This window comes from Leopardus geoffroyi, chromosome B3, assembly GCF_018350155.1.
Source record: "Leopardus geoffroyi isolate Oge1 chromosome B3, O.geoffroyi_Oge1_pat1.0, whole genome shotgun sequence".
NCBI lineage: Eukaryota > Metazoa > Chordata > Mammalia > Carnivora > Felidae > Leopardus > Leopardus geoffroyi.
In genome coordinates this window covers 79,498,984-79,510,519 of record NC_059337.1, presented here as the reverse complement: position 1 = coordinate 79,510,519, position 11,536 = coordinate 79,498,984, and positions in this window count along the sequence as shown.

The following is an 11,536-nucleotide window of genomic DNA, read 5'->3' as shown; positions in this document are numbered from 1 at the left end:
AAGGAAGGTCCATTCTTGGGTCTCAGCCAAACAACCACTCCACACACAGATCCAAGCGTAAAGACAATAGTCCTTAGAATCACAGTTCATCATAACAGATAATTATACAGCAAGTAAGACAATAAGGTTTTTTGGCCTCTGACTATATAGACTAATTGCTGGCTATGGAGCTCTGCCTGGAAGGCATACAGCACAGCCTCTGCAATGTCTTCTTATTCTGTGGAGACTGGTGTAATTTGGGTGGACAAGAGGTTTAGTGTCTAGTGAATTCCATATGGTGGGTTTTTTTCTCCTTTGTGAATTTCCTTTTTCCCCTGACAGACAGATAGTGGTTTTCCAATAGCAGTATTCCAAATGACTGATGACATATCTACCTGGAAGGAGTTTTAAAAGGAAATCCTGCCCGGTATTCCCAAGAAGTTTTTGGTTGATTAAAAAAAAGAAAGATCAATAAAAAAAAGACCTAAGAAAATCTGACCACTTAAATATGGGGTTTGCCTTTATACATTATGCAATATTAAGATTAGGATATGATGTTAAGTTTTACTTAAATGCACATGGGTGTCAGAAGATTTGCTGGATAACACAGGCAAACCCCAGAGTTAGCAAACAATCCTTGCTTTCAAATATGCATGTGGAAGGAAAAGAGTCTCACCTTTATTTTGATTTTGTCTTGTTTTGTTTTGTGCTCTTTCCACTCTCTGACAAGATCTATCACGATCGCTTGCTTGCTTGCTTTATTTATTTGTTTGTTTATTTATTTATTTATTATCAGGAAAGGTTAAAGGTGTCTGTTTTTCAGATATTTACTTATGACAGCGAGTTCTTGGCAAGATGGCAAGGAGATGCAGAGGCTCTGGAACAGTGACCTACTCTTCTTCCACTGGAAACAAATATGTCTCCAATTTGTGCGGCCTGCAATGCCAGCCAATTAACTTGAAGTTGAGTTTTGACTCAAACTCATGACCCTTCAAGCCATAGATCCCTATTATACATCTGGCGTCAGTGAACCAAGTTAGGGTAAAAATAATCTCCACTATTGTTTTCGTGTGTGTGTGTGTGTGTGTGTGTGCGCGCGTTGCTTCTTTTCCTTGCTTTTAAAACAAAACAAAACAAAACAAAACAAAACAAAACAAAACAATTGAGGTTTCTAAGACCTACTGAAGTCTTTAGGATTCCTAAAGCTTTCTACATGATATTTGTATGTTTTCTCCTCTTTAGGAGGGAAAAAGGGCTGGAGCACAATCATTTTTATTGAATAAAGTTTGCAGTTCATGAAAGGCTTTCTTGCTCCCATGTACAAGCACTGACCATTACATCATGTGCCCTGAGGGTTGTGCTAGAAAAGAGAAAAGAAGCCGAAATCAGCAAAAAGAAAAGAGTCTTCCTGACTTGAATTGAAAAATGTGCTTGTTTTTTGTTAAACACTACAAATTTGCGGGAAGGCTGGCAAGTGTAATAGCATTCTGAGCATATGCTCCGTCAGAGACACAAAGCCCTTGCTTAAAGAAATACACACAAAATGTACACTTTGATCCCCAAGATTTGTTCAAAGAAAACTAGAGTTTCCAAGCTGTGTCATCTATTTTGAAGTTAGTTTAAAAATCTGATTAAACAGGATTGAGTATGCACTACCCAAACCAATTTTACTTCATTTACTTTTATTGTAAATTAATTTGAAATTCTTTTTTTCCAGTGGAAAAAGAAAGAAGGTGGGATATCTTTTGAAACAAGGTGAGCTGAGGATCCAAAGAAGCAAAAAAGGAGTCCTGAGCATAGTGAGTTTACTCTCTCTCTCTCTCTCTTTTTTTTTTCTTATTTTTCTTCTGTTTTCTCCAAAGCAGTGACATTTGACTACTGGAGATGTTTGGTGCATAAGATTATGTATAACATATATACTCAGGCAATATAAATGATATTATGGTAGAGGTGCCAGGAATGTAATGATGTGCATATGTCCAAAAAGGACTTTGAGTGGAGCTGCAATTTAGTGGCTTTTAAATACTCATCTCATTTTGACCCCGAATGTCTATTTTTAATTGGGAACAAAGTGAATTCACTATTTATCTGTGGTTTGATTTGCAGAAGAAAATGAAAACAAAACCAAGCCCAACAAGGCCAATCACTCTGCTATTGTGGCGGTATTTTAATGTATTCTCTGATTCTGTGTGAATATTTTTTTTTGAAAGTACACAGATCTTAAATATCGTCGCTAGAGAGTTGATATGGTTTGGATTTCAGATGATAAACACTACCAAACGGTGTCATATTAAAATGTAAAAACTATGCATGCGTGCCACAGCCTCTGCCTGCTATGAATTTGGTTGTACGAATGTTTTTTTGACTTCTAAATCACACATTTGCTAACATGAGCTCTGCTAGATATCAGTTTGCGCACAGGCACAATGTGTCTCAGTCAGATTCATAAAACAGATAGCTGAACTAGACTTTGACTTTTGACATCAACAATCTGACTTCAATATTTCTCCACAAAAAGAGTCTCCTGACTCTGTGTGCCGTTTCCCTGTGATGGATAGCTTTTCAGCTGCTGACAGCACGGAACATAATAAATGTTTTCATTAGCAGTGGGGGCTGCATAGCCCCATGTCTTAAGTTTTACAGCTAGTGGCTTTGAAATGCCACCCAGAAACACCTGCAGCATTGCCTTGTCTCTGCAGAACTGCAAAGCCACTGTGCAAAAATATTATTATAAGTTGTCTGTATATCAGCATTTCTCTGCTAAACAACCTTTTAATTGCCTACCCTCTAATTTTTCTTTGCCTGGAAACACTTGCAGCCACATATTTTAATTTAAGCTGCTCTGTTTGACTCCTCCGATCATCTGGGTTTTCATTGTCATTGCTTCACAATAATTTAATGTCATATATAATGGCATCAAATTGAGGAAAGCCCTAAAAGCTGCCAATCCAAAGTGATCTCAGAACGTTCCGCGTACAAGCCTAGATAAGCTTGATTTGTTTGTGCCAACATTATTCATCACATTCTGTGTCTAACTGGGCCAGTGTTCTCTTGCTCTTGCATTTTCAAATCCTCTTCCCACATACACTGAAGCTTCTTAATCAGTGTGTTTTCTATACCATAGTTAACAAAATGGCTGAAAGTATGCATTTGCGACGCAAAAAAGAGAGAGTATTATGATGATGCTTACCCTACTACCATCTAAACATTTTACCATACTGTTTTTTAACTTGCTTCTTGTTTTAAAAATCTCATTTTGTTTGCCACTAGATGAGAAGAGTTGAGCCACACATAAAATTCAACATTTGTTTTAGATTTTCATTTAATAATATTATGGAGAGCTAACTACCATTAATGAAAACTTTATTTGTGAGTCTACTCCAAAGCTGATCATATATGTCTTCTTGGGAGGAGAAGAGTTTTATTTTATAGCTAATTAAAAGTTTCTAAAGATGCCATGGATTTTTTTTTGTGCAAATTAAAATTAATTAGAGTTATTAAGGAGCCATGAAAAGAAGGATTTGAGAAATAGTGAGAAATATTATTTAAACCCTAATGGAATTCAGTGAAACCCACAGGTCTATTACAGGCCCCTGATTTGCCAGGATCACTGCAGGGAATCTAACATTAATAAGCACACTGGTAATTAAATCATTTGTTACTTTGTCTGTAATGTTGTAATGTTTCACTGATACTCTGTCAGAGCTCTTTGTGCAGATCAGAGCTAATCAAAGGTAATCAATTTTCAGCATTTGAGAAATCTGTAAATGATTATACATTCATCAGATCATTTAGTGGAGTGCAAGGAAAGTGCAATGCAATTAATCTTCCTGCATGAGGAGGAATTACCACCACAGAATTCAACAGTTATAATTAATTTCATTGTCTTGCTGTGAATTTTGATTGCTTTTCTTTGGACTGTATAGTACAAATGATGATTCATTGCAAAGTATTTGCAAAGCAAACACACCAGTGTGCTATGCAAATTAAAGTAGCTGTATAACAGATAGGTTTCAAACTTCCTATTTACTCAGGGTTGTTGAGTACTAATTTGCCAAATAATAATTGCTTGTTAACTTTATACACTCATCCCTTGAATATCAAGATTGGTAACCAACATAAATAGAAAGCACGTGCTATTTTGTATCTTATGGTATGTATGCAAAATACTAGTTAGCGCTTCAACTTGTTCGCTTTACCAAATAATTTAAGCATGAAAAATATTATTTACCTCCGAAATAATTTGCTGGTTATTTTACTTACACAAAATAGATAGTGGCAATAGATTTTGCATAGAGATTTTCTTGTGAATTGCTTTTTCCATTATTGTGACTTTAAGTCTTTAAGAGACTTTCACTAGCACTTGAAGCATATGATGCATAGAATCTATTGATACCTAGAATGTTGCTTGTTTAAAAAATATGTAATTTTGGGTACATAGTAGGGTGTTGCCAGAATAGATTCTCCAAAATTTATAGATTTCCTATGTAATTTCTTTTCAGTTTCCCAATGTTCTGCTAATTTAAAAATGTGCCTCTGGAAACAAAAATCAACGCAACTGAAAAGGTTCGCCTCACATTTTGTGCTAAAATGAAATGAATTTAAAAATGAAATTAAGGTTAATGGCAAACAATGAAAAATGTGCATAACTTTAATGTTAACTGCCAAATGACTCCAATTCCAGAGTACTTAAGATGTGGAGCTTACTTTTTCTTTTCTTTAAATTACCTTGTAAAATCCAAGTCTCTAATGTTTCCTCCCAAATTAAACTCTGTAAGGCTTAAAATGAGCTCAAAATTTTAAAATTCATATAAACCCACAAACCTCAAACCCTATTTTATTATTTCTTAATCAAGAAGTTGATATAGGTGCCTGGTTCCCAGTCAAAAACCAACATGAGATGTCACTTTTCCCCCAAACATATTGTGTGTGCGATGTCACTGAGGCCTTTGTTGAATGCACATTGAGGAATAAGTCTCTTTTCGTATATGTTAATTTTTTAACCAGTAAATTAGTTCAAACCATTGCTTGCTAAAACCACAAGGGTTAATGTAAGACTTTGCTATTCCGAAAAACAAAAACAAAAACAAACCAAAAAAACCCGAATGGGTTAACTGACTAAATCAACATGTTCCAAATAATATGCAATTAAAATGTCAAGGTATTGTTGCTTAAGATTCATGGTAAGATAAATAATACTAGGAAATAGATGAAAATAATGCAAACATAATAGTAAATTAATGCTATTTTTTTTTCTGAAAGAATTAAATTATTAAATCATCTGGAAATCCAAAGAGATAGTCAAAGGGCAAATGAGGCCCCAAACTACCATTTTGCTGTCAAAAATCAATAAAACAACTGGGAATATTCTCTGATAGCATCAAATCTTCAATACACTATAAAACATTTGCCTAATGTGGAGATGCAGTGAGTGTCTCATCTAAGATTTTGATAAAAGACAATTAGTATATAGGTCAAAAGTTTTTTGTTTCTTAACTTTAAATGTACTCATATTACCTATTTTTTTTCATCAGAACTGTTTCTTTTTAATTTGTTCAAGTTGCCCATCTTTGCTAGTCTCTTGTCTTTAATGATTCCCCATTGTTGCTGGGATCATCGTGTTCCTGTTTGACACTTCCCTCTAGTTTTCATGTCTGATGCACCCTGCCGATTTCAGGTATTGAAGTTGGTTCAAGCAGTATTCTGTGCTAAACATAGTTCAACTAATTTAAAATTATTTGAACTGCCAAACTTAGAAAATTCATGTAATAAAAATTAATCCTCTTCACTGATGCCTTCCATCATAATTTCTTAAGATTAAATCTGCAAATCATCCATTTGATCATTTTGACTACCTTCACTGGTCAAATCATCTGGAAAAAGTATATTTGAGTTAATAGAGGAAATAGAGACATAAACAGGGTGTAGAAAGAAGATAGAATAAAAGTTAACATACAGTACAGTTTGTTTTGTGTAAAGATCACAGGCTTTCGGACAAAAGAGACTTAGTTCAAATCCTAGGTCAACTTCTTTAAAGCGGTATGAGCTTGAACAATTTTTCTTACGTAAACTTATAAATCTCATCTCTAAAATGGGAATAACAGTCTATTTTGTAGGAAGTTGTTTTATAGCAAATGTACATTAACATGGTCGGCACACAGTAGGCACTCACAAGAATGAAAGCTGTTGTTTTGACCCACAGAATGGAGAAAAGAAAATGTGTAAGTTGATGGTGGAGATAGTGGAAGAAAGGAGCCTAACAACTGGGGTGTATCTGTGATTGTAAATCACAAATAGTTCTCCCATCATACTGGCTTCTGAGTTACAAAAATCAGGCAAACAAAAATATAGAATATTATTAATTAAGGAATTTAAAACACATTTGAGTTGGAGAAAGAAAGGTTACAGATGTCTCCATTCACTGTTTCCAAAAAAGGTTTTCTTTTCTTTTTTTTCCCCACTAATACCTTTGAACTGCTTCAAGCTTCTATGTCTGAAGGTTCATAAACTTAGGTGTCTTGTGTATCTATTTTTTAAAAAAAGTTTCAGATCTCTTGAATTATTCACTTCTCTTTCAGTTGCATTGGGACAGACAAGCTGGAAATGGTAGGATTATTTCAATAATTTCTACTGGCTGTTTCAGTATTCTTTCTTATTAACAATACCTCAGAATATTATTATGGTGACTTACCATTAACTTAGTTAAGCAATGATTTTCTAGATAGGATTGTAAAATCTAAGACATTCAGAAAATGTTGGCTTATCAGAGGTCAGTTTGAAAAATTCGGTCAAGGGTCAATATCAAGTTCTCAAAATGCAAGCTCAATATTTTTTAAAGTAAAAATATTTCTGGAAAGATAGATTTTTTTGTGGGTGGGGGAAGGATAGATTTTCATGGTATAGTTTCTCCATAATTCTTGGTTTGCTCTCTTCTAGATCTCTTGCAAAATTTCCTAGTTTCAGTATAAATGAAAACCCTTTGTAAGTGAAAAACAAAGTCAGGGATAGTTTATAAGATTGGAAAAATCTAAGTTTTATTTTGTTTTAAGTAATTACAAATCCAAAGAAATTCCCTTTTCTGGCATTCAATTAAAAATTTGATGAGACTTGATATTTCCCCCAGTGCAAATTTCAGGGAAACTTTTTATGACTCAGTAATTATCTTTATTAACAAAATATATTTGATGAGTATTGTTTCCACTGGTAATTTCCACCTACTAAGTAACAATGGCTTTTCATTTTTCCTATATTTTTTAATCCAGAAAGTCTAATATCCTTTTGTTGGACATCCAAGTGACTTTGAGGCATCTTCAACTATAATAGTTAATACAATTCAATTGAGGAATGAGCCATATATATTTTTGATAGATTTAGCAACTGTTCTGTTCATATAAAGCACTAGTCTTTGAAATTTTTCTTTGGTGTAAGATGGAGAACAATATAAATAATCTATCTGACTTAAAGTATTTGAAAAAAGAAAACAGAAAACTTGATAGGTTCTTACAATATCATAATTTATGTGAAACATGAAAAAAAAACATGCATACATAACACCTTTCCTGTCTGGCTTCATCTGTATTTCTTTGTTGTCAAAACAGGTTTCCATATTTAACTTCTTTTTTTGATTATGCCTTTTCCTTTATTTCATGGAATGATATGTTATTATCTCTGAAGTGTAGATTTCTGCCAAGTTCTATGCACTTCAGTGTTAAGAGTATGGCCCACAGCTCTGGGAATCTTTGTTGAAGCTGTGGAAATAAAATGAATAGTATAAAAGCTTGATGGCATCTGTGGATAGGAAACTCATTAAAGGCCCCAGCCCTCTGTTTTATTTCCAACCACATTTTCCCTGTGGGATTTCAATGTCTTGCAGGATGAAACCAGCAGGACTCATTACTTACAAAACAATGTTTAGAGTCCTTTCGTGGTGCTGGAATGCTTCTGCCAGTCAGGTAAAGAACCTAGGCCTTTATCCTTTTGGGGACAATGCCGGCCAGCTCACAAACGCTTGGAAAAGTCATGCCTTTGAATGTAACTGCAGGTGTTGCTCCCCAAAGCCTGTTGGTTGGTACCCTCCTATGCAATGTACAATGGGATAATAGAAAATTCACTTTGGAATTCAAACAAAGTCTTAGAGAAATGGAAATAATAGGAACACAATTTTGAGACTTCCTTAGTTTTTCCCACGAACTATGGACCATGACTAATACCCTCAGGGCAAAAAACATCCCTTTGCCTTTAAGGGATGTATACAATTCAGTGTTTCAGATAAATAAGTTTCATGACCTCACCAATTCTGTGGGTTCCATTCATTGACTAGAAAATAAATTTAAGCAAGAGAATAAGGCCATGTTATGGACTGAACTTTAAGACACTCAATCTAATAAAAGATCAACGCATATGGGTATAAAGTATAACAAGTAGTGTTTTTTTTTTTTCCCCTAAAAGAAATCATTGCTTTAACTGGGTTCCCTAAATCAAATTAGTATAGTTCTGACTGAATTGCCTGTCTCTCTTTGGCAATGTGGCTAGTGGCATTTTGGAAATATTCTTAGAACTTGTAAAATTCCTGCAAGAATAATAAGGACCTTGCCATTGTGGAATCAAAGAGATTCAATCACTTAAAGTAGTACTATAGGCTTGTCAAGTGGAATTGCTTTTACAGATTTGCTGAATAACTCATCCATAATGGCTGAAAATTTCAGCCATTTTGTTAAAACACCCAAGGCAGAAGAGATTAGTGTGCACCATAGAAAAGCATATGTATAATCACGAAGAAGTTTAGACCACGTCTGCACCGTGAAGTACCATTTAAACATCCCAAGTTCTAGTCATTACATTATGGAAAACAATGTGAGCTATCTAAAAAATGAAGTGTGGCTTGCTCTTTGCTAGCTGAGGAGACTTTAATAGCATTTAAGCTTGGTAAAATGTATTTCTAAACAAAGTTGCTATCTTTGCAGCTTATCTTTACAGATGACAAGGTCAGGTAGAATTTGACTGGAGGGAATTTAAAAAAAAAACAGTTAAATGTGGCAACTATAGAGAAGAAGTTAAACAGTGAGAAAGCGCTAACCTAGTTGTTGAAGAATTAATATCAATTAGATTCCTATTAATAATAATAGGATAAACTGACAACAAACATCTGGGTTGCTAAAACGAGAAACCATTAAGCTCTTCCCTTTTAAACACATTTTGACAATGGAGACATGTTATGTTATTTTTCAATGGGTAAGTTTCAACTTGAAGGTTTCTAGCATTTATTTTCACAATTTTATCATAATTCTGAAAAAGAAATCAGGAAATAAATTGCTATTTTAAAGATTGTCCCTCGAGCCACTGGTGCTTTGCAGAAGTGGATTCTGGAGGGGAACAGTATATTTTTAAATGTCAAATTCATCCCATATTTTCTATGTGGAAAATGTCATGAATACTAAATTTTGTCCAGTCAAAGGCTCAAGTACGCTTAATGGAGAATAAGTATTTTTCCTCCTCCTATATTTTGCATTTTGGACTTTGGGGGCTATATTTAGTTTGGGTTGTATCTGGTGTTCAGTAGAATAAAAACATGTATGTAAAACTTATCTTCAGCTTGAATTTAAGTTCATCTGCTTGCTACCTTGTTTAAACAATAAAAAGGGAAAATATTCCCCAGGAAAGATGTTTAAATACCGGTATGTAAACAATGATGTCACCTTGCAATTTGAATGAAATATTAATGGAAAGAAGAGCAGATGAATATCAGAATATATTAAGAATAGAGTAAATGCAACAGAAGGCTATTTTCTATCAAAAGAAAGGTGGTAAGAAATTTAACAGATATAGTTCATAGTCTCAGTGAAATTAATGCATTTGGAATAGAATATATAGAAGTCATTTAACTTCTCTGTTCCAAGAATCTCAAGAGCCTAGACACATGCAGATTAAAAAATTAAGTCAGAAGGATGATAAATCAATCAACAATCTCTTCTGGTTTTCACTGTTTGCATAGCTTTTGCCAGAGGTCATGCAATAGGTCATTTGCACTATCAGGAATCCAAACTTTAATTCTAGCAGTATTTCTCCAACACTCCCATGTTCTCCAAAGCAAAGTTGTCTACATAAAAAGGATTAGAAAATGTCTCTTGTACACAAAGCTATTTGGAAAAAAAAATCAACTAATTAGCCCATCTAATGAGTCATTCAGTAGTAAAAGCAGCATTTATTTGACATGTTCCAAATATGTCAGTGATGGCTGCCTCTCCTTCCAAATCATATTGGGTCCTTGTCTACCAAGCTTCCCCATTCCAGTTAGCTGTGCTTCGGATCCTCGAGGAAGCCAATAAATAAAAACTTCTTGCTCTCCTAAGTTTAGAATCCATTAAAAGATAGGTATTCGATTGTACGCCTCGAACTAGTATAACACTGTGTGCCAATTATACTTCAATACTAGATAAGTAAGTAAACAAATGATAGGTATTCGAGGCAGCTGGATGGAGCTGAAATGCCAGCTTTATTACTGGTAAGTGGTGGAAAATCGGGTCTAACAGGTGAGCCACTCAAAACACCACTCAGTAAATAAATCTCCCACCCCTCTCAGGCAATGTCACATACCTGCAGGCCTCCCTAGTAGGGCTAGGGTCTCTTGACTCACAGGAGGGTGGACCTAGACATTCTCCCTGTTGTCAGCAGACCTGAAGGAGAAAAATGCTGAGCTTTCTCCTGAATGTATCTTCAGAGAAATTGCTCCCCCTTTCCTGAGACCTAAATGTGAAGGCTGCATGGGTCCCCTTGGACCTTTCTCCTCCTAGGAAATAGAGGGGACATTCCCTCTCCTTTAAGGAAAGAAGAGGAGTTAGAAAGAACATGTGTGTGTTTCTTTTTAAGTTGCCTGGATTATTTTCTCATGTAGGTATTTAGGGACTAGAGAGGAGGATTGTATTTTTTTTTTCTACCTACATATCTGCATATAGCTTCCTATACCTCAGCTCATGGTGCAACTTTCTATGTGAGAGTATCTAAGCCAGACACTATAGCTGAAAGAGGTATATAATAATGATAAACCAATGAATTTTATTTTGAAGGGGCTTGAGGAGATAGGTGTCCATACGTTTGTCTTAATGTATCATATTATGCCTCTCCCTCATTCTCATATTTTTGCAAGCTCTTCCCAATTGTTTTTTTTTCCTCACTGGTGAATGACCCTTCTGTACCAGTCAAATAAATCAGTTGATTTCGGAAAGTAAATTTATTTGAGAAGGACATGAATCCCTATTACTTAAAAAACTTTCTTTTGTTTTACATTAGATCCCACCAAAGCATGCCATCGTAAACAGGCACTGTATAAAACTGATTTTTGTTTTTCACACATGAGACAGCTTATTTTTGCTACCCAAAGCATGGTCTCAGGGCTAGCAGCATCAGAATTATGGGGAGGCTTTAGAAATACAGAATCTTGCGTGCCATTCTTCAGCCAGAGCCTGTAATTCACAGGGGGCTCCGGGGCATGTTCACTTTTGAGAAGCACTGGCTTAAGAAATTGTTACCTTCCCCCAAGTGGTCAGCGGGTGGAGGAGAC